This window comes from Narcine bancroftii, chromosome 6, assembly GCF_036971445.1.
Source record: "Narcine bancroftii isolate sNarBan1 chromosome 6, sNarBan1.hap1, whole genome shotgun sequence".
Lineage (NCBI taxonomy): Eukaryota > Metazoa > Chordata > Chondrichthyes > Torpediniformes > Narcinidae > Narcine > Narcine bancroftii.
In genome coordinates, this window is record NC_091474.1 from 187649455 (window position 1) to 187672551 (window position 23097).

Sequence of the window (23097 nt, forward strand, 5' to 3'; positions counted from 1 at the left end):
GTTCCTTCTTTGCAAGAGGTCCAGGTACGACCTGTAGAAAGCTATCTCTGAAGCAAAGTGGCAAACCAGAGGAAGCTGAAACAGAGTGATGCACACGAACTATGGCAGGGAGTGCCACTGTGGCCAAAAAAGCGAAGGGGAACACTATAGATGGCTGTGATGCTTCACTACCCAATGAGCTGAACACCTTTTATGCCACCTTTGAGAAGAACCAAACTATACCTACTAGCATCCCTGAAAAAGCTGAGGACCCTGTAATATCTATCTCTGAGGTTGACGTCAGAAATATCATTCAAGTGGGTGAACCCTCGCAAAGTGTCAGGCCCTGGCGGCATACCTGGCAGGGTACTGAAAATCTGCACCAACCAACTAGCCGGAGTGTTCATGGACATTTTCAGCCTCTCATTATAGCAGTCAGAAGTTCCCACCAGCTTCAAAATGGCATCAATCATCCTGGTACCCAACAAGAGTAGTGTGAGCTGCCACAATGACTACTGCCTAGTAGTACTAATTTCTACTGTGATGAAATGCTTTGAGAATGGTCATGGCCAGAATTAACATTTACTTAAGTAAAGATGTGGATCCACTCTAATTCTCCTATCATCACAATTGGTCCACAGTAAATGCAATATTGCTGGCTCTCCACTCAGCTCTGGATCAGTTTGAAAACAGCAACTCATACACAGCTCTTCATAGACTACAGGTTGGCCTTCAATACCATTATTCCCTCAGTGCTGGTCAAGAAGCAACAAACTCGAGGCTCCTGTACTCTACTCTGCAACTGGATCCTTGACTTTCCCATTAAGACCACAGTCAGTATGAATTGGAAACAATGTCTCCTCCTCACTGATCACCAACACAGACACACCCCAAGGATGCATGCTTAACCCAATGATCTACTTGTTATATACCCACGACTGTGAGACCAGGCAAAATTCCAATGCTATCTACAAGTTTGCCGATGACACCACAGTCATCGGCAGAATCACAAACGGCAATGAGGAAGCGTACAGGAGGGAGATAGTCAGCTTGTTGAATGTTGTAATGACAACAACCTTGCACTCAACATTATGAAATCCAAGGAGATGATTGTGAACTTCCAATTCCTGGGTGTCAATATTTCCGAGGATTTGCCCTGGAGCATCCACATTGATGCAATCACAAAGAAGGCTCATCAGTGGATATAGTTTGTGAGGTGTCTGAGGAAGTTCAGCATATCACTGAAGACTCTAATAAACTTCTGCAGGTGTACCGTAGAGAGCATTCTGGTTGGTTGCGTCACTGTTTGATATGGAGGCACCAACTCTCAGGACAAGAATAAAATCCAGAGGTTTGTTAACCTGGCTTGTGACATCACAAGCACCAGACTTCACTGCATCGAGGACATCTACATGAGGTGGTGTCTAGAAAAGCAGCTTCTATCCTCCAAGATCCCCATCGCCCAGGCCATGCCCTTTTCATCGGGGAAAAGGTACAGGAGCCTAAAGTCAAGCACTCAGCAGCACATGGACAGCTTCTTTCCTGCTGCCATCAGATTCCTGAATAATTAACCAAAGACACTGCCTTACTTGTCGTGCACTATTATTGATATTTTTAAATTTTAATATTTTTACAGTAATGTTGTAAGATGGTTATAATATGAATGTTTACACTGTGAAGCCGCCACAAAACATCAAATTTTATGACTTGTTCATGACAAAAAAATCCTGATTCTGATATTTGTCTCCATCTTGCCTGACATTAATTTTTTTTTCTAAAGTTTTTTATTTTTATAAAATTTTTGGAGCCTTCAGTTTGAAATGTCCTTCCTTTTTGCTTTATCTATACTTTTCCAATCCATTGAACCATCCCCTCACAATCTTCAAATCTAGTTATCTGATTCATCAGGATCTTGGTGCCAGCTCAGTTCTGGTGGAGCCTGTTCTATTGGTACAGCTCTTTCCTCCTACAATCCTGGTGCCAATATCCCACAAATTCAAACCAACTTTTCCGACTCCAATTAAGCCACACATTTAACTCACTAATATTATTGACCCTGTGCCAATTTACACACGGCTCACGTAGCAATCAGAGATTACTCCATTTTTGGTTCTTTTTAATTGAGTTGCTCAAATTCCCTAAGCAGGATCTCTTTCCTAGTTCCACCTATGTCCATCTCCAAATTGCTCTGCAGATCAGATGAAACATCACGAACCCAGGAATCAGGCAGGTAACACAATCTTCAGTACTCTCAATCCTTGCTACAGAGAATAAATTTATTATGATTAAATTTTGAAACTGTACAAGTAATTATAATAAATGAAAGAAAAAAGCAGTGGTTCTAGCCCTGATCCTTGGGAAACACTAATGTACATCTTCCTTCGTTCTAATCCAGAGTCAAACTTTATCATTCTTCATTTCCTCGCCCTTGGCTAATTTTGCATCATGTTAGCTTTGCTCATGGGCTTGATGTTTGTTGACTAGCCAATTCTCTGACACTTTAAAATATCTTTTGTCTATCTGTACTTAGAATATCAACAATTTGCTCTCATCACTAGTTTCCTGTCACTTTATTAAAATGCTTAATGAGTTAAACACAAACACACATCACCCTAAAGTGGTTGATGATTATTGAGGAGTTTCTTCCTCTGTTACCCATCTCACTTTGACATTTCCCTGTTATTTCACCAATGACTGGCCACTAGTTGTTGGGCTTACTTCAATATGATTTGTGCCAATATAAATATCATGCATGAGAAGAAAATGTATGTCCAAATCTTCTCTAAACTTTGAGTTAGCATCCAGAAAGTTACTCTCATTCACTTGCTCTGAGGGACTTCACTTGCCTCAGGATTGTAAGAGTTTGGTATGGTTAAACCTGGACAACAGAGCACCAATTCTGCATATTGGATGGACATTTATAGGATACTTATACCTGATGGGTGTTGTAGATGTGCTTCTGTAAGATGGGGCCATCTTTAGAACGCACCATGAAAAAACATGAGGAAAACAACTTTAGCTTCTGTGGCTCAGGAATCTCAAATCTAAAACTTGATTTGAATCCTAGCCCTGGAAGAAAACATGAAGGATGGGACACACAAGTGACCTCAAATGGTGAACTGCAGGAATGAAGAAACACAAGAACTGCAAATGCTGGAATCTTGAGCAAATAAAGATTTTTTGGAGGAAGAAAACATGAAAGTCTGCTGACACCATGATTAAAGTAAAAACACAATGCTGGGGAAATTTAGATCAAATGATGTACATTATAGAGCAAAGTTAAAGATACACAAGTCATGTTTCAGGCTTGAGTCTTTCAACAAGACTCAGCATATCAGACAGCATCCAAAAGTAGAAAAGGTCACTCAATGTTTTGGCTTTGGATAAAAACACTAACCATTTCTATGCATGTATGTTGTCTGACTTGCTGGCATTTTTAAAATTCAGAGATACAGCATGTGAACAGGCCCTTCCAGCCCATGAGCCCTGCTGCCCAAAAATACCCACGTGACCAATTAACCGACAAACCCCATGGTGTCTTTGGAACAATGGAGAGCATCGGAGCACTCAGAGAAAACCAAAGGAACACAGGAGAATGGACAAACTCTTACAGACAGCACTGGATTGAACCTGAATCGTTGAGGCTGGAAGAATGTTCTGCTCACCCCAATGCAAAACTGTGTCGCCCTTTCTCTGAACAGGAATTAATGAATTGATTTTCAATATCTCATCACGAAGTCTCTCAATTTAATGGGGATCGGTGATAAAATAGGTTTCCTTTGCCAACAGGAAACTTTAAAACCTGTTTCTGCAACTTTTGTTTACGAAATGGTGATAAATAGACCACATTCCATTAAATGCCTGTAGAGTTCTGATTTCAGCAAAAAAAGATGTTTTAATTTTCCCCAATGATCATCCTCAATTTGTAATGTTCTCCAAAGAATGAAACAGACACAAATTTCGGTTTCTTGTCTTTGATTTACACATCAACTTTCTTTTTTGTTTACTGAACAGCATGCAACTCTCCACCCACGGGGATATATGATGTAAAATACTCAGAATACATCTCAGCCAGTCTTTTCTATTTATGGAATTTTGCTTAACAAAACGTTTTCCAGGAAAAAAAAAACCCCTTTAGTCAACTGGGGGAGTGGGTGGTTTGCCTAAAGGAGTGTTGAGTTCCAATCCTTTGTACAAATGAAAAACAGCCATAAGGTTTGCCAAAACTTTGAAGAAAAATTAAAGCGCACAATGAAGAACATCTGAATTCATAGTCACTCAACCGCCAGAAAAAACCCAATAAATCTACCCATCAAAAGCAACTTCGCCAATCGCCCAAGAAATATGCGTCAGAGACATCATGGTCTTGCAATAACTAAGCATGACTTCCTTCCAAAGTGCATTACCCCAGCGTCGTGCAGATCGGGGGGTGGGGACAGGGGCAGAGAAAGTTTCGAGTGGGAACAGCATGGAAATAAGGGGTGAAGGACAGCCAGGCAGACGCTTGGAGCTCACAGAAGGTGGGTGAGTGGCTCCTTTTCCTCCTCTCTGCAGTTCCTTGCTCGCAGCTGGCCCGCGCGCGTGCGCACTGTCGACCTGGGCATTTGTCTGCTACTCGTGACAGAATTTGGGTAAGAAACGGTGCAATTTTTACTATCCAAAATTTCGGACCCAAGCTTTCCGGCAGTGCCTGGTGTATCGGTGTGTTTCCTTCACCTGGCCTGATCTTTAACTCTCTCTCTCTTCCCCCCCCCCTTCTCTTTCTCTCCCCCCCTCCTCTCTCTCTCATTGAGCCCTTTCTTCTTTCTTGACGTTTATCCTAATTGCATTTGCTGGAACTTGAATAAAGTAGTTGGAGAGAACCGAGTGGTTGAGTGTCTGCGGGAGAGGCAGAGCAACCCTGCAGCAAGGAGAAAGATTGCATGAATGGGAGGAAAAAACTGCACAGAGGAGGAGAGGGGGGGGGGACACCCATTCCGATAGTGGGGAAGGGAGAGCGCTCGACTTTTGCGGCTGAACGACGAGGGACGCTATTGGGAGCTGAAGAGGGGGGGGGGGTTGAAATTAAATTTCACCCCCCCCCCCAAACAACTCTTCAGGGACACGGACCATTTTGTGGCTCCCGAGCAAAAGTGCGAGGCTTCCCTTGGAAGGGCAGCGTCCGACACGATGTTTCCGGCCGCCTCCGAGCCCCCTCTTCCTTCCCCCTTTCTGTTGCCTTCTTGAATTTGGAGTAAAAGGCCATCAATTCACGTTTGGAGGCAACGTGTCTCCTTTTAGGCCTTTTCATGAATATAGACTCCGCCATTTTGAGAAACTGCCCAAATAAAATCCAAGAAGTGTTTGAGGAAGAGAAATCTCGGGGTGGTTCTGAGGGGGGGGGGGGGACTGGGGCAATTGTGGGGCTCCACTCAGAGAGGCAAGGGTGGAAGGGGCTGGCCGGCCGCTTATTCAGGAAGTCGGCGCGAGGAGGGGGGGGGGGGGGTGCACGTTGAATTTGATGCCTTCTGCAGTCGGTCTAAGTTTTCTTTTATTGTCCCCGGGAACCTCGCTGACAGCGTCAAAGCTGCGGAGAGAGGAGCCGCGGCTCCGTCGCGTAGTGGGGAGCCGAGCCCGACGGTGAGAAAGTCCTCGAGGTGCCAGCTTCATTTCGCTCAAACGGTTCGCGCGGACGTTAGTTTGGTGCCAGTGACGGGCCGGGCGGGAGCGCGGATTAAAGGCGGCGGCGGGGCTCAGTGAAACGTGTTCGCCTTTGCAGTCATTCTCTAGAAACTACTGCACATAGTTGAGTGAATCCTGGAAACTTTCAAGTCCAAAACATGCTTTTCAAAAGGTGACGCAGAGCGACCTCAAATGGTTTCTGCGTCGAGGTGCAGGAGGGGAGGCTGCACTTGGGCTGTCAAGATGGGCATCCAATTGTTCCCACTTAAAGGGGCGACACTTGGGCTTTTGTTCCGCCTTCTCCCCAACCCACCCCCGCTTATCGAGACGCTTCTTCCATCGGGGGCATTACTTTACTGTTCCGTGGGCCCGACTGCTATCATACAGGGTTGAATGAATTTATCCCCAGTTGCATACTACTTGGGGGGGGGGGGGGGGGGGGGTGGTGAATAATGCCTGCCATGTTCTGGAGGGTCAAGCTGCTAAGTGAATTTCCTTTTGCACCGTGAACTGAATTTCATATTTAATAACCCCCCTACCCCCCCTGTCAGTTTTATTATTCCTGTTGAGTGAGAGCACTTGACCCACAGGAGGGTGGACCAGTGACAGAAGACTAATTTTATGCTAATGTTTTCCAATCAAAGGATGGGACTGCAATCGTTTTTTTTAAAAAACCAAAGGGTTATGTTGTAAAAGAAGCGAGGTTCCACAAAATGAGGTCTTCTCTAAAAATTGAAGACTTTCCAGTAAACTCAGAGGTTCCCTAAGCTAATTTCCAGGAGAGGACTTGTCTCTCAGAAACTGGCCAAAAAAAAACCTCGTTGCTCTATCCTAAATGGTCAAGGCTAGGTCGACTGAGCTATTTCCTCAAGTGCGAGAGGTATTCACAGATATTTTTGAAAGATTGGGGGTATTATGGAACTGACAGAAGATGAGTCGATCAACTCTGATTGTATTGATTGGTGGGTTAGACTCAAGGGGCGATATGACCTGCTTGAGTTTTCAGATGCTTTTGTTGCTTTTAAGAATGCATCCCTGGCATTCCAAAATGTACACTTCACTTTCTCCTACAGCCATGTCAGATAAAGTTGTGTTGAATTGACTCATGAAAGATGCATTGTCATGGTGAGGCATTGAAGCCTTAAAATTTATTCTTTCTTAGCTTGTCAAATCTAGTGTGATTCATACTAAATATATGGGTAGTCCGTGTTGCTGATTTGCAACCTGCTTACTCAGCTCACAATACTTAATAGATCTAATTGATGATTCTATGAGGTTGTATGTTCCACGTGTTGTGCCGTTGTTAGCAATAGTTGCTTAAAAGGTGTTGGCGATGGCAAGCTGATTTCTTGGTGGACTAATGTCTAATGCACTTTATGAATGATGTTTTGCTGTCAATTCATAGACTTTCAGTGCTTCAAAGCACTGAATTTATCGTGTTTAGCATTTTTCTTTTTAGAAGCTGTTTTTATTCCTCTGTCTGGAAGCCTTTTGTATATTGATTTTTGGAATAATTTGACAGGGAATTTGATTGCAGAGATCATTGGAATAGATTTTGAAATTGGTTGTACAACACATTTTCATAAGTATTATCATAATTCAAAAAAGTTCAATGAACTGTTTGAACTATACTTTCTCAATTGACTTGTGGACATTTTGCTAAACCGTAGAGTGAAAGTTTAAGAATGCAGTCTGTAAATTTTAAAACATTTGGACAAATTTTGTTTAAATCCCTGTTGGAGTATTAAATGACCATGTATTTAACTGTGGTAATTGAGGCATAACAAAATTGCCATGGTCATGTTAAACGAGCATCATCTCAATTTAATAATGCAACAGAAACATTTGGGGAAAACTTATCTATCAGTTGCTTTTCAGGGTTGGAATGCAATTCTGTTGAAGTACAAATTTTGGATCCTGGATCTTTTAGTTTTTTTTATTGAAAAGTAACTCTCATTTAGCAATACATGTAATAACAATATTGTTGTATCATTTCTAGTGATTTTGAATATTGTAACAGTAATAAGTGGTCAGACTTACTAAGGTGCTTCATAACTTTTTAATGTACTGCAGTTTAATATAGAGAAAATAATATTTTCTATTTCTATGAAATATCCTCATGTGATGGAAATAATGGGTCTGTTATTCTCCAAATGAATTAAATTTATTAACAATCTTTTTGATCAAGAGTAATTCAACTTGTAGATTTCAGAAACATAACACAAGATGTTACTTCGTCATGTCAAGAGTAAAATGATTTGGTTATTTTAGCCTAATTGCTGAGATATTATTTTCTGTGATTATCTTTGTGAACATCCACCCAATACTGATATTGAAGTTCTAAATCCAGCATCCATATCTATCAATTAAGTTAGATGCATGATTACAGGTGGTGTTGATACATACATGTTAAAGAATGGATGTTTCAAATAGGTAAAAAATTGAGCTTATTGAGGAACTGAAAGGATAATACTTGCTACATATTTACTATGGAACCAATAAAGCTGAAAATTTCTGGTTTCTTAGTTAAATTTCCCAATAGAAGTTACTCTATTTGGTTGTGTTTATTCATTTGAGCTGCTTTTCCCAAAAGTGGAAACATTTATTGTCTGTCCTTAATTGATTGAAAGAGCGGAAGATTAAAAAGCAGGGTTTGCTTAATTATTAATCAGGCATTCTCTTATTGCACAGAGGCTGGAGCGGATTGTTGAAATTATTGAAGTTATTTTTTAATGTTAATTGCAGAAGATTGTATGAAGCAGGTGAATGTTTTTTTTAAATGGAGTAGTTTCTCCAAAATAAAAGTAAAATATAATGATCTCCCTATCCCTAAAATTTCTGGCATTAATGATTTTACTCCATAATCATTTGGCCAACAGACATTGTGGTCCTCCTTCACTTTTTGAAATGTGATTTAAAAAAAACTTATTGTGATTGATGTAACTTCTAGAATTGAGTAAATAATGTACATTGGTCTAATAGTGTTTTCAATGTTTATTGCTTCTAAGTTATTGGGAATAGTTTTCAACGGATGGTTGAAAGACTGAGGAATGGAAAGATTTAACATCTCTCTATTGAAATAAGAGCTGTCCTCTGAATGGACTGCATGGTTCAGGCTATATATTTTTACTCTTGTCACCCATCCATAGTGCACAAAATATTTGCAGAACCCCCAAAGTTTACAATATAGTTGTTTTTTTTTTACTTGAGCAAGACAGTGTTTCACGATGCATGATATTTACTGAATTGGACAGCTTACATTTAGATGCAACAGTGAAAGTACTCAATACTTTGACCCACAGACAACAAATAAATTACAGTCCTGTTTTTATCAGTAACCAAGTCCTCAGGGCTAATTATTTGGAGGTACATGTTCAAATCTGCCACGGCAACTTGGCAGTTTAAATTCCAGATAATTTACATGTCTAGAAATTTAAAAAAAACCTAGCATGATTAATAATAGCCATTAAACTAATAAAATGTTATCAAAATCCAGGAGAGAATGCTTATGCTGGAATTTGGAGCATAAATCCATCTGCTGGAGGAACTCAGCAGGTTGAGCAGCATCAATGGGAGGAAAAGAATAGTTGATATCTCGGGCCGGAACCTGATTACTTCTCACCCAGAACATTGACCAGTCCTTTTCTCCCACTGATGCTGCTCAATCTATCTGGTTCAATGTATTCCCTGGAAGAAATTTGACATCGTTTGGTCTGACCTATATCTCACAGTAGAACTAAAGCTATCTCTCTTTGGCTTGGCTTCGCGGACGAAGATTTATGGAGGGGGTAAAAAGTCCACGTCAGCTGCAGGCTCGTTTGTGGCTGACCAGTCCGATGCGGGACAGGCAGACACGATTGCAGCGGTTGCAAGGGAAAATTGGTTGGTTGGGGTTGGGTGTTGGGTTTTTCCTCCTTTGCCTTTTGTCAGTGAGGTGGGCTCTGCGGTCTTCTTCAAAGGAGGCTGCTGCCCGCCAAACTGTGAGGCGCCAAGATGCACGGTTTGAGGCGTTATCAGCCCACTGGCGGTGGTCAATGTGGCAGGCACCAAGAGATTTCTTTAGGCAGTCCTTGTACCTTTTCTTTGGTGCACCTCTGTCACGGTGGCCAGTGGAGAGCTCGCCATATAATACGATCTTGGGAAGGCGATGGTCCTCCATTCTGGAGACGTGACCCATCCAGCGCAGCTGGATCTTCAGCAGCGTGGACTCGATGCTGTCGACCTCTGCCATCTCGAGTACCTCGACGTTAGGGGTGTGAGCGCTCCAATGGATGTTGAGGATGGAGCGGAGACAACGCTGGTGGAAGCGTTCTAGGAGCCGTAGGTGGTGCCGGTAGAGGACCCATGATTCGGAGCCGAACAGGAGTGTGGGTATGACAACGGCTCTGTATACGCTTATCTTTGTGAGGTTTTTCAGTTGGTTGTTTTTCCAGACTCTTTTGTGTAGTCTTCCAAAGGCGCTATTTGCCTTGGCGAGTCTGTTGTCTATCTCATTGTCGATCCTTGCATCTGATGAAATGGTGCAGCCGAGATAGGTAAACTGGTTGACCGTTTTGAGTTTTGTGTGCCCGAGGGAGATGTGGGGGGGCTGGTAGTCATGGTGGGGAGCTGGCTGATGGAGGACCTCAGTTTTCTTCAGGCTGACTTCCAGGCCAAACATTTTGGCAGTTTCCGCAAAGCAGGACGTCAAGCGCTGAAGAGCTGGCTCTGAATGGGCAACTAAAGCGGCATCATCTGCAAAGATATCTCACAGTAGAACTAAAGCTATGCATTCCAATTAACTGCCCTCTAAAATTGCTTGGCTGTCTAATCGGTTTGCATCAAACAGATATTTAACAAAAAAACTATTAGGAAATTGGGCAGACCAATTGAAGTCTGAATGGGTATTGACACTGATAATGACATAACCTGCCAATTGATACTGCAAAGTCATCTTCTTAAACATCTGGGAATTTTTTCAAAAATGGAAACTTGATCGAATGATCAAGCTGGGGAAGCTCCCAGTTTTCATTCAATGCCCCAGACTCCATGGGTATCCCGACATAAATCGTGTCTTGTAATCAGGGCAGAACCACTAAAGTTGTTGACAAAAAGAATGCAGGGGGGGAGTCACCATTGTTTTGACCCCATTTAAAAAAAAAGTCATGGTCAAATTTCCTGCTAATTGTCTTGCTTAGCTGATGAATCATTCTCCTATATTAAACACCTATTGGCCAAGGGCAAAAATAGAGGGATATTAGTACACTTTGCCAAGAATGAAGCACTGATGACTGGATTGGTTGAGTCGTAAACACTCCTTTCCAATTGAACCTGCAGTAAATGGTAGGGAAGCCGTCGCAATGGGCAAAGACGCTTAATCATATCCTCATAAACTTACACTTTGTAGGTTGTGTGAGTACATACTTTAATGCAGTGGTTCTCAAGTTTTCTCTTTCCACCCACATACCACTTTAAGTATTCCCTATGCCACAGGTGCTCTGTGATTAGTAAGGGATTGCTTAAGGTGGTATGTGGATGGAAAGAAAAAGTTTGAAAACCATTGTTTTAATCATACCTAATTAACTCATTATGTGCATGGTTTCATAACTCCAAAGGAAATGGGCCAATAACAATTTTTCTCAAGCAAAATATTTCAGTGACAATTGGGTCTAGAGCAGTGTTTTGCAACCTTCCCTTCCCACTCACATACCACCTTAAACAATCCCTTACTAATCACAGAACACGGATGGCATAGGGATTACTTAAAGTGGTATGTGAGTGGAAAGAAAAAGGCTGAGAACCACTCTTTTAACACATTGATGTGTGTAGCACAATCAGAGTGCCACATGAGTGCATTTAGAATGAGTTGAGGCCTTTGGGATTGGGACCCACAGAAGAATTGTATTATTTCACAATCTATGATCGCATGGCCTGGCAATCCATCTGCCATTATCATCAATCTAAATAAACAATCTTGTTTTAGTCCATTATGTGCAAGAGGATCTCAATTGGGGCATGAACCTTGACAAAATACAAGGTGACAACCGAATGAAAGTACAGTTCAAGACTGGATACTGTATACATGCATACTTTATTTGCTTTGGATTAGTGGGCTAAATAGTACCCTCTGTTCTGTAATAATTCTCTAAAATGTGATAGCAATACATTATGGAATCACAGCCTTTTCTATAATCAACAGAGAAGATCATAGTGTCCTTCTTTCCAACTAACAAGCGAAAGATGGTCCATGAACTACTCCCTACGCATCAGTGGTACAGCCTAGCATATGACTGCAGAAGACAACGCTGAAGTATTTACATCTGTCTTCAGCTGGGAGAGTTATGCATTTGATTAATGCTTGCTGCCTCCAAGTGTCCCCACCAGCACAAATTAAATTCACTCTGCAGATATCAAGAAAATCTGACAGCAAAATCCCTGGGACAGTAGCTATAGTTCTGACAATAGTTGAGTTGTATTTGTTAATTTGAGCTGCTTTTGAGCTAATTGGGATCTAGTCGTGACTAGCTGAGCTCGACCAGGACAGTCACAGAGCTGTATTTTGTCCAAGTGTCCCAAGTGACAAAGCAGGATGAATCTAATCTATTTCTGCCTCTTTAGTCTGCAATCAATCATCAACAAAGTGTTAAAAGTCGTCATCAATAATAGCCGAGCACCATTCACAAACTGTCCATCATTGCTGCTTTTTTTCTGGCAAATGAATTTCTGATATTAGCTGAGAGTTGCAGCCATTTATACAAGTGAATAATTTAATCTGACATGGCATCAAAGTCGTAGTAAAACTTAAGTTAATGGAAAACCCTCTGACAGATTTGGAAGATGGCTGTGGTTATTTTAGGTTAATCATTTTGACTGCTGGACATTGTTCCAGGATTTTCTCAGAAAAGTATACTGGATTAACCATCTGAAGTTGTCACCAATACCCTTCCATCTATCATAAAATCAAAGTTCAATACAGAACTCCTTATCAAATGAAGCAGTTCAGCATGCAAGCAAGTAGATCAACAAAGCATGTGGGAATCAAGAGGATAAGTGCCAAGTAACATTCACTCCTGTCAAGTGCCAGGAAATTACAATTTCCAATAAGAAAGAGCTTTTTTAATTACTTGTCCTTGACATTCAATTGAATGGAATACTCTAAAGGAGTGCAGATGCAACAAGACGGATACCATCCACAGACGGATACAATATTTTATCATCATGGAGTACCATCGTTAACTAACAGAATAGTGGAAATATCATTCAGTGACAGGATAACTCAATTTCGTGGTGTTGGCTTCATGGCACCTTCTCGAGACTCATTTCCTGATGATGCTTCCATCCCATGTTTTAAATTCAAAAACATGATCATCAAGTTGACCACTGAGCTTTAATAATTAATATTTAATATTGAGCTCTACCAGGACCAGAGTGTTGAGTTGATCTCAATTGATTTAATTTCCCACATTAGTTCACTTGTTTATTAAATAAGATCCTGGCTTTCCTTAAGACCCCAGAGGCAGGCATCAGAATATTATGGTAATCTTTATCTGGGAGTCAGCAAGAGATGCAATTGTAAATATGTGAACAATGTCAACCATGGGCCAGCGAAGGTTTGGAGCACATCTTTATGTAAGGAAGGGTGGACATTGTAGCCTTTCTATTGTTACAGTGGTTTTCAAACTGCCCTCCTAAACTCGTATTCCACCGTAAGCAATCCCTATTCCATAAGTGCTCCGTGATTAGTAAGGGATTGCTCAAGGTGGTATGTGAGTGGAAAGAAAAAGGGTTTGAAAACAACTGTTTTAATCGTACCTAATTGACTCGTTATGTGAATGGTTTCATTACTCCAAAGGAATTGGGCCAAAGACTATTTTTCTCAAGCAAAATATTTCAGTAACATTTGGGTCTAGAGCAGTGGTTCTCAACCTTCCCTTCCCACTCACATCCCACTTTAAGCAATCCCTTACCAATCACAGAAGATTTATGGCATATGGCATGTGAGGGCAAAGAAAAAGGTTGAGAACCACTGGTCTACAGACTACATGCACTCTGTTGCCATATCAAATGCTATTCAACATGTGCAGCATCAGCAGAAATGTTGCTTTTTAACAAAGTTGCACGACAAACTCTTATTTATCAAGTAGCATCAATGTTACTGTAACACAAGGCCTGAATTTTTTTCAGTAGATGGCAGTATTGAAGCTAATGATGTACACTCTTGTATTAGCATTTAGGGATATTCTGGTCGTATTTAGTGTTCATTCCCTCATTAGTGCTTTCCTTGCATTATGTTAAATCTTTGTGCACTGTAGTCATTGACTGATTACTTCTGGATCATTTCCAATCCCATTACCTTGTGAATGAAAAGCATATGAGCAGGAAAATTACAAAAACATTTTGTCCCTATTTCACTCAGTCCACATATTGATTTAACAAGAATTTATTTCACTGTTGCTGTACAAACACCTTTGGTTTTATACCTCATGGCATCATACAAATGTTCTAGAGCCAGTTCATCAATACCTTGGGGAATATAGAAATGAGAAATTCGCCTTTAAACTGTTTATGTTAAATGTTTTGATTTCTATTTCCTTCACTGGATGCTTGTGAGTTTTATGGTATCTTTATTTTTAAAATGTTTTTTATTGTTTAACATATAAGCATAAATACAGAATTGATAATTACATAATATTTCATTTGTATACGTAATAAGGCACAAAAGAACCAATGAAAATAAAATAGATAAAACTAAAAACATTTAATTGACATGATCCATGCAACCATGTTAAACCCATTTGTTGAAATAACATATAAAATAAAGCAGAAAAAGAAAAAAAACAATCCAATCTATCCCCTTCCTCTATCAAAGTGCGTACAGGGGGGTGTAGGTTAATTGGGCAGTGTGGGCTGAAATGGCCTGTTACCATGCTATATGTCTAAATGAAAAATTAAAAGGTTGGCCACCCTGCTTTAGAGGATGTTCACAAGGATAATTCTGGGAATATTATTGACCTGTCCTCATTGGAATTTAGGAGAATGAGGGAAGGATCTTATTGAAACATTTCAAATGTTGAAAGGCATGGACAGAATAGGATTAGAAAGGTTGTTTCCCATGGAGGGAGAGTCTATGTCAAGAGGGCGCAACTTTAGGATTGAAGGGTGTCTGCTTAGAACAGAAATGCGGAGGAATTGTTTTCAGTGGTAAATCTGTGGTGATTGTGGAGGTCAGGTCATTGGGTGTATTTAAGGCAGAGATTAATGGATTATTGATTAGCCAGGGCATCACAGGTTATTAGCTCATGATTTCTGCTCCTATGTCTTATGCTATCTCTGCGTCCATAACAACTTGTGCTTCAGTACACTTCATCCAAGTTATTATCTTGGGAGTTACTTCTCAGGATCATTCCTGGACCCAGCACACTAATGGCATTGTGAATAAAGCACGTCAATGCCTCTACTTTCTCAGGAATTTGCGGAAGTTTGGTATGACACCAGAAACCCTAGGCAAACTTCTACAGGTGTGATGACTGGCTGCATCACAGTCTGGTATGGGGATATCAGAAGCAAACCCCTCCCCACAATCGAGAACATCATCAGGGAACGCTGCTGTTGGAGAGCAGCAGCAATCATCAAGGATCCACACCACTCAGCACAAGCTCTGGTCACACTGCTGTCCTCAGGAAAGAGGCCTAGGGGCCATAAGACTTGCACCACCAGGTTCAGGAGCAGGCTGCTACCATCAGACTCCTCATTCAGAGACTCATCTTGATTTAAAAAAAATTGTTTTGTACAGTCAGTTTGTTTACATTTGTCATCTGTTTATTTGTTCACATGTCCTCCTTTGAAGAAGACCGCAGAGCCCACCTCACTGACAAAAGGCAAAGGAGGAAAAACCCAACACCCAACCCCAACCCACCAATATTCCCCTGCAACCACTGCAACCGTGTCTGGCTGTCCCACATCGGACTTGTCAGCCACCAACGAGCCTGCAGCTGACGTGGACATTTACCCCCTCCATAAATCTTCGTCTGCAAAGCCAAGCCAAAGAAGAAAGATATGGTGTGTAGTTTGTTGCACTACCAATAAGTGGTAATTCTGCTTCACCTTCAGAAAAACATAATCTCAGGGTTGTATGTGATGTCATGTGCATATACTCTTGACAATCAATCTGAAAACGTGGGCCTCCAGCACCAACACTTGCATGACATTGAATTTTAATTTTTTAAAAATTTCCCTCTCCATCTTTTTTCCCTCCTTTCCCTCCTCCTTCCTCATGGCTTCTTCCTCTACCCATCTCTCTCCCTCCTCAGACCTTCTGATTGCCCATCCTGCTTAATGATGTAATTGTTCCTGAAAAATCAGTTTCCTTTGTAATTGGTTCCAGGTTGTGTGGAGTCAAAATAAGCAAAAGCAGTGCCAAAACCATGCAATACAATACTGCTGGCTTTACTTCAAGGTCCGTGAGGAGACCAGCCCCTTTGTCATTGACAACAACATTTGAACCTGCATAAAATTGGTTAATGGGCTTCTTGTTGTCAGCCTGATTTTTTTTTTGGAGAATAACTTTGCTGTGCAAATCAATAATACTCAAAACTGCAACTGAACCAGATTTTTTAATCCATCTTATATTGGCACATAGATGCAGTAGAAAAAATGTTCTCAGCAGCCATGGAGCTCAGAATTGACCGAGTCCCAGTGGCATGTTCATGTACTCGTAAACTTGGAGGATTTCCGATTCGGGTTTGATTTGATCCCTTTCCTCCATGTGAATAATTGACAATATACACTAAAATGTCCAAATATAGGGGTCTAGTGCTGTGCACCAAATTGCTGGAGATCTCATCTGGTCATGCAGCAGCCGTGCAAAGTGAATGGCAGTTGATGTTTTGAGCCTGAGTCCTACTTCAGGAGTTCTAAAAATTAGTCAGATATCAGAAGAAAATGGTGGGGGTGGTGGTGGGGGGGTGGGGGAAGAGTGAAGGAAATGAGAAAAAGGAGAGACACAGGTTAACAGAAGAAAGGTAATACAGGTTTGAGGGTAGAAGAAAAGGAAACTGAATGGGGAGAAGATAGCTCTGATAGGAGAAGGAAGGGAAGGCATTGAGAAGCTGGAGGAAGGGAGACAGGGATGAAGGAAAGAAAGAATGGGGAGGAAGTTCATGGAAATTGGAAAGTCAACAGTGATGCAGATTTTATATCTAATGCATGACAATGCTCTATTTTCCTGATGCTGTAACCAACTTGAGTTGTGGAATACATCTTACCATCACCTTGTGTGTATTTTGCACATTATGTTTATGTTCCACACAAAATACCAATAATTAAAAAAAAATACATCAATGCACTCTTTATGTTAAGTCTTTACACATGAAATTACACGATTGAAAGATGTATGTCCTCAAACCGGTCGTTGATCATGAGGATTTTGTTTTACGTAAGATTTCAGAACAGTGTTTCAAAAGTATGTAGCGGCTGCTACACAGACAGAAACACACCACAGGACATGGTGGAGGTTTCAGTTGAACTGTTTATTTGAATTTCATGCACAGCTCTTTAAGGCCAATAGGAGTTCCGCCCCACGGGGCAGTGACATCATCACGTTGCCCGGGGCGTGAGCTGTGGCCTAAGCCCCGACAGGGCCATCTTCCTGCAGCTGCCCCGCCAGCATGGCGATACAAATGGGGCCGGTTCGCTACAAAAGATGTGCGCCGCCACACATCCACCCCCCCCCCCCCCCACCAGAACCGACTTGTGCATCTCGCCGCTTGGGCAGTCGACCCCTCCGCTAAGGTTGGGCCATCCTCATGGGTTGAGCCAAGTCCACCTGTGCCGGCTTCAGTCTGTCGACTGTGAATAACTCCTCCCTGTGCCCAATGGCCAGGGTAAAAGTCTTTCCCGACCAGTGTAGGACCTTGTACGGGCCCTCGTATGGACGCTGCAGGGGGCAGGGGACGGGCCACGCCGGACAAACACGAACTCCGCTGAGGCCAGCTCCTTGGGAATGTTCTCCGGGTGTTTGCCGTGGTGGGTTGGTGGTGGGGGTGCCAACGAGGTGAGTCTGTTGCAGAGGTTCACGAGGAGGGTTCGGTTCTCACCTCCCAATCTGTGCCCGCCCCGAAGAACTCTCCTGGCAGTGACAACAGTGCACTGTTGATGAGTTCCACAGGTGAAACATGGAGGTCCTCCTTCAAAGTCATTGGAATGCCAAGCAGGACCCGCGGCAGATGGGTTCTTTTAGCTGCGCCATGAGAGCTGACTTGAAGTGCCAATGGAAGCGCTCTACAAGTCCATTTGCCTGGGGATGATAAGCCATGGTCCCTTGATCCCCAAGTGGTTTGCCAGTTGCGCCCAGAGGGTGGAGATGAACTGAGCGCCCCTGTCGCTGGAACGCCAAACTGGGCAACCCAGTTAGCAAGCGGGGCTCTGGTACAGGACTAGGTGGAATTGTCTCTGATGGGGATGGCTTACGACCACCTTGTCGTCCATTCGACCACAGTCAGGAGGTAGCGGGCGTCCCTGGACACTGGTAGAGGGTCCACTATGTTGATGTTGATATGGTTGAATCTTCTGGCTGGCGGGTCGAGATGTTGTGTGAGGGTCTGTCATGCCCTGGAATTTAGAGACTTGGCAATGCGTGCAATTCCTCACCATCTGGATGTCTTGTTTTTTTCAATCCGCCACCATGTGTACTGATGTCTTGACGGAGGGGTGGGCTAGGTTGTGAACCACCTGGAATGCCTCCTGCCTCCACTGGTTGTGGCGAGCCAGTCGAGACATCGCACAGAATCGTGTCGTGGCTGTCTGATAGGAGAAGGAAGGTCCTCGAGGCGCAGGCTGGTGATGGCAGTTCGGAAGGCCTGCGTCTCTTCATCCCCTCTCTGGACCTGAGCTAATTGGCCGTAGTTCAGGCTGGGGGTCAAGTTGTGGATGGTGGGTCTGGAGAGTGCAGTGTTAGATGTCAGTGGTGAACTCCGAGATGTAGGAAAGGTGCCGCTGCTGGCGCGCTGACCAAGTGTCCTTAGCCATAGCGAGGGCCTGAGTGAGTGGCTTGTGGTCCGTGAAGGCGGTGAAAGGTCTGCCCTCGAGGAAGTAGCAGAAGTGCCTGATAGAGAGGTACAGGGCCAGGAACTCCCTGTCGAATGTGCTGTATTTCAGCTTTGGAGGTCAGAGGTGCCGGCTGAAGAATGCTAGCAGGTGCCACTGTCCGTTGACTTCTTTCTCGAGGACGCCCCCAATGGCTGTGGCAGACGCGTCTACCAAGAGTGCTGTGTGGGCGTCGGGCCATGGGTGGGCCAATAGGGTGGCACTAGTGAGGGCAGCCTTGGTCTGTGCTAAAGCTGTTTCAGCCTCCATCGACCACTCAAGGGTCTTTTGTTTGGCCGAGATCAGGGCGAGGCCCATTCCGGTGAACTCCTGCAGGCCCTTGAGGGTGTCTGGCTTGGGGAACTGCTGTATGGCCTTGACCTTGTCCTGTGATGGTGCTGCCCCATCCACGGTGATGGTATGGCCCAGAAACTGTAACGTTTGGGCTGCGTTCTTCAGGCCAAAGGGCATCCGCATGAATTCGAAAAGGCTGAACGGGATGACGATGGCGGTTTTGCCAATATCATCTTGGTGTTCGGTAATTTGGTGGTAGCCCCTCACCAAGATAACCTTCGAGAAAACCCTGGGGCTGTGTAGGTTGGCCGTGAAGTCCTGTATATGGGGGATGAATTATTGGTCATGTGTGGTTGCGTCGTTGAGCTGGCGGTAGTCCCCACATGGGCGCCAACTCCCAGAGGCCTTTGGGGCCATGTGCAGGGGAGAGGCTCAAGGACTGTCTGACCTGCAGACTATGCCTAGTTCCTCGAGGTGGGAGAACTCCTCTTACACGAGCTGCAGCTTCTCCGGTGGCAGTCGTCTGGCCTTGGCGTGGAGTGGAGGGCCCTGTGTGGCGATGTGGTGGCGGATGCCATGCTGGGGCATGGTGGCGGTGAATTGTGGCCGTAGGATGGTGGGGAACTCTTCTAGGATGAGGGAATACTCATCCCTGGGTGTGCAGATGGTGGCTATCCCTGGGCTGTGCACGCTGGCCGACTCGAGTCGGAGGGGGTCTGGAAGGCGCGGGCATGCACGAGTCTCTTGCCCTTCAGGTCGACCAGCAGGCTGTGCGCTCGGAGGATGTCGGCTCCCAGCAGTGCAATGCCCACAGTGGCCAGCCGGAATTTCCAGCGGTACTGGTCCGGCCTGAGGTATACCTGAATGCTCTGCGTGCTGATGGTCTTTGTCGGTTACGTCGTCCGTTGGTCTTGTCGACCACGTGCAAGAGGCTGTTCGTGTTGCCAGCCGTCACAGCCATCAGTGGCGGCTGGCCTGGTCATTTCCCTGGTATGAGCAGGGCTGATGGCACTTGCGGGCCATTGGTGACAGAAACACCAGGTGGTTTGGTGCTCCTCTGGTTTCAGCTTGGGGGGTGAGCTGTGGTCGGCTGGGTCCAGGGCGGGTGACCTGATTCATGGCGGCCTCGTTCTCCCGTTTGGTTCTCCACAGCACGTCGGGACAGGCTGCGACCTTTCGGGGGTCCAAGAAATCCTCGTCTGCTAGTAGAAGCAGGATATCTTCCAGCATTTGATCCAGGAAGGCTTGCTCAAACATCAGGTAGGGTTTGTGGCCTTCTCTCAGTGGGAGCATTTCGTCCATTAGTGTGGATGGGGCTGTCCCCCCCCGCCAGGCTGTCGATGAGCCTGGCCGCGCGCTGCCGATGTGAGAAACTGAAGGTGCCAAGGAGGAGGGCTTTGAGGGTGATGCACTTGCCCTCCTCTGGAGGATCGTGGATCAGGTCATCCATTCTGGCTGCAGTTTCTTCATTAAGGGCGCTCACCACATGGTAGAACATCGTGGAGTCAGAGGTGATCTGTCTGAGATGAAACTGCACCTCCACCTGCCCGAACCACGTGCGAGGTCAATGGGTCCAAAAGTTGGGGGGGCGGTGGGGGGAGTTTCACGGAGACAGCGCTGATCACCGACAAATCCGTGGTTGGAGACCAGATAACGTCTGGGCTCTGCAGAGTCACCAATGTAACGGCTGCCTCACACATAGAAACACACCATAGGACATGGTGGAGGTTTCTTTCATTTGAACTGTTTATTTGAATTTCACGTGTGCCCCTTTAAGGCCAATGGGAATTCCATCCCGTGCGGCGGTGACGTCATCATGTTGCCTGGGGCATGAGCTGTGGCCTAACCCACGAGGCAATCAGTAAGCCCCGACAGCGCAGTGATACAAGCGGGTCCGGTTCGCTACAAGAGATGTGCACCGCATTTGTATCAATTTCGTATTATTCTGTCATGTGTTTTTTTGGCCACTCAACCTTCACTAAATCATGCTGGGTTCATATTTGAGAAGTTGACTTTCATGTTCTTTTCTAAAGTTTTGATTGACAGGAATTAATTTTCTGTTTTTGTTTACTACTTAAGTAGAGCACCTTCAATGTAAAGACTGTATGCCATATTGGTGAGAGATTGGCACTTTTGATTCTTTCAGGTGTGTGTTAATTTAGTTATGGGGAATTGCAAAGGAAAACCTGGACACTTCAGAGTATTGTTCATTGATAAGTAGCCAATTAATTTAATATTTGTTTGAAAATAGAGTCAAAGTTATACAAAGGATAAGAGTGGTCATGGCCTTACTTCACAAATGTTGGTAGAAGAGAACTGGATAACCAATCCCTGAAAGGGATTTTGGGCAGAAAAAATGTAATCTATTTTGCCCAGTGGCAACATTCTTGAAGAAAATTAAATAATACATTTACTCATAACTGTACAATTAACTTTACAATGTGAACCTTTGTGGGTTCCTTGTTGTAATGCCATTTACTTAGTGTGCGTGTTCCTTGGAAGAGGAAGAGAAAACTATGATATTGGTAAGGATACCTGGCAGATCAAGTTATTTCAATCACATTCTAAGCTATAAATGGATCTGCAATGATTGGACCTTAGCATACCTGAAGTGCAATCCACTGCTGTGCTGCCCTTTAAGGGAGGAGCGTTTCATAGCTTTGCCTCAAGCTGATGTGCTGCTTTCATGTTTGGTGACAACAAAGATCCCCAACGCCTTTGATTTCTTCAGCTTAAGATCCTTCTATGGGGCCATAAGATTGCTTACATACATACGTGTGCACTGATATGTTACAATATAATTATCATAACATTGCACAATTAATTTATTTCCCTTGAGTTAGAGTCCTTTCCCTGCTTAGTAAGAGTCTTTATTGATATTATTAAGGTATATTAGTAAGGTTTTGTCTGTAAATTTAGGGGAGGAGGGTTAATTATCTCAAATCTTACTGTTTGTCTTTTGGGCAGCTCTGTAGAGGGAGGATGTAGTGATGGCTAAATGATTTCGAAGAATGTGACTGAAAATAAAATACTTTAAGGTTTGTATATTTATGTAAGTGAAGTTTGTTCGGTATAAGTACAGAATAGTATTTTTGTTTTTTAAACTGTTTATTCTTAATTCTGGTGCATTAGTTAGGCAGTGTAAGAGTGAGTCTCAAGCAACTGGCAAATACACTTATCCAGCATCTACCAATCCCCATAGGCGCTGGATACCATGGGTTTTCCTGTACCTAAATGTGCCACTGGATGAGAACCTGAACATCCCATTAACTTCTAAAAGGTTGGGTATTTGGCAGTTTGGAACAAGATACTCTGCAGGCACAGTACAAACTAAGATGGACTTGGCAGTATCTGCTTCATTACAGTTGTGTGCATCTAACCAGCAAGATCACATGCATCACAAGGAGTATAAAATAATGCAAGGCAGCTGCAATTTCACCCCAAAACAGTTCCTTGCAAATATAAATTGAAAATGTTGGGTTTGTATTGGGTATTTCCATATTTACCTTGGATTCTTTGTCGGGTTAACCTGGCAAGGCAAGGGACTGGACAAGTGGAGGTTAATTTATTTGTGGTTTTTAGTTTAATTTTAATTCACAAGAAAATCATTAGGGTTGTTCTGCCTGTAATATGCCTCCCCAATCTCCTCTTCAGCCACACCTTTGCACTCTCTTTTAACTATTAGTGGTTTCTTTGATATTTTTACATCTGGGCACTGATGGCCAAGCCATTATTGTCCAACTGAAATTTCCTTTGAATGGGCTGAATTGTTGAACTGCAGCAGTCCTTCTAGTAGTCAGTTCCAGAATTTGAACCTGAAGCAAATCAGAATGATGCATTTCCAAGTCAACAAGAGTGAAACATGCAAATGATATTGTTCGCATGTGCCTGAAGCTCTTGAACTCTGCTACCAAGGTGGGATGGGAGCAGAAATTTGGTGGGATTGGAGGTACTGCTATCAGAGTAGCCTAAGTGAATGGTGAGGAACTGAATGTGTAGGGTGGTGAATGACGGGTCAATCAAGTGGGATGCTTTGTCCTGACTGGTAGCTTTGAAGCTGTAATTCAGGCATTGATGATGATTCCATTAAACTCTTGCCTT

General features: G+C 43.5%; 1 protein-coding gene across 6 annotated transcripts in view; it reads left to right on the forward strand.

The window, feature by feature from the left end:
• Window positions 1-4397: 4397 nt before the first annotated feature.
• Window positions 4398-23097, forward strand: part of l3mbtl3 (L3MBTL histone methyl-lysine binding protein 3) — a 144180-nt gene continuing 125480 nt past the window's right edge. For 3 of the 6 annotated variants that reach the window (XM_069886992.1, XM_069886996.1, XM_069886997.1), the window contains exon 1: window positions 4519-4610. The gene's annotated coding sequence lies outside the window, so the exon portion shown is untranslated. The other 3 variants (XM_069886995.1, XM_069886993.1, XM_069886994.1) reach the window with 3 other exon arrangements.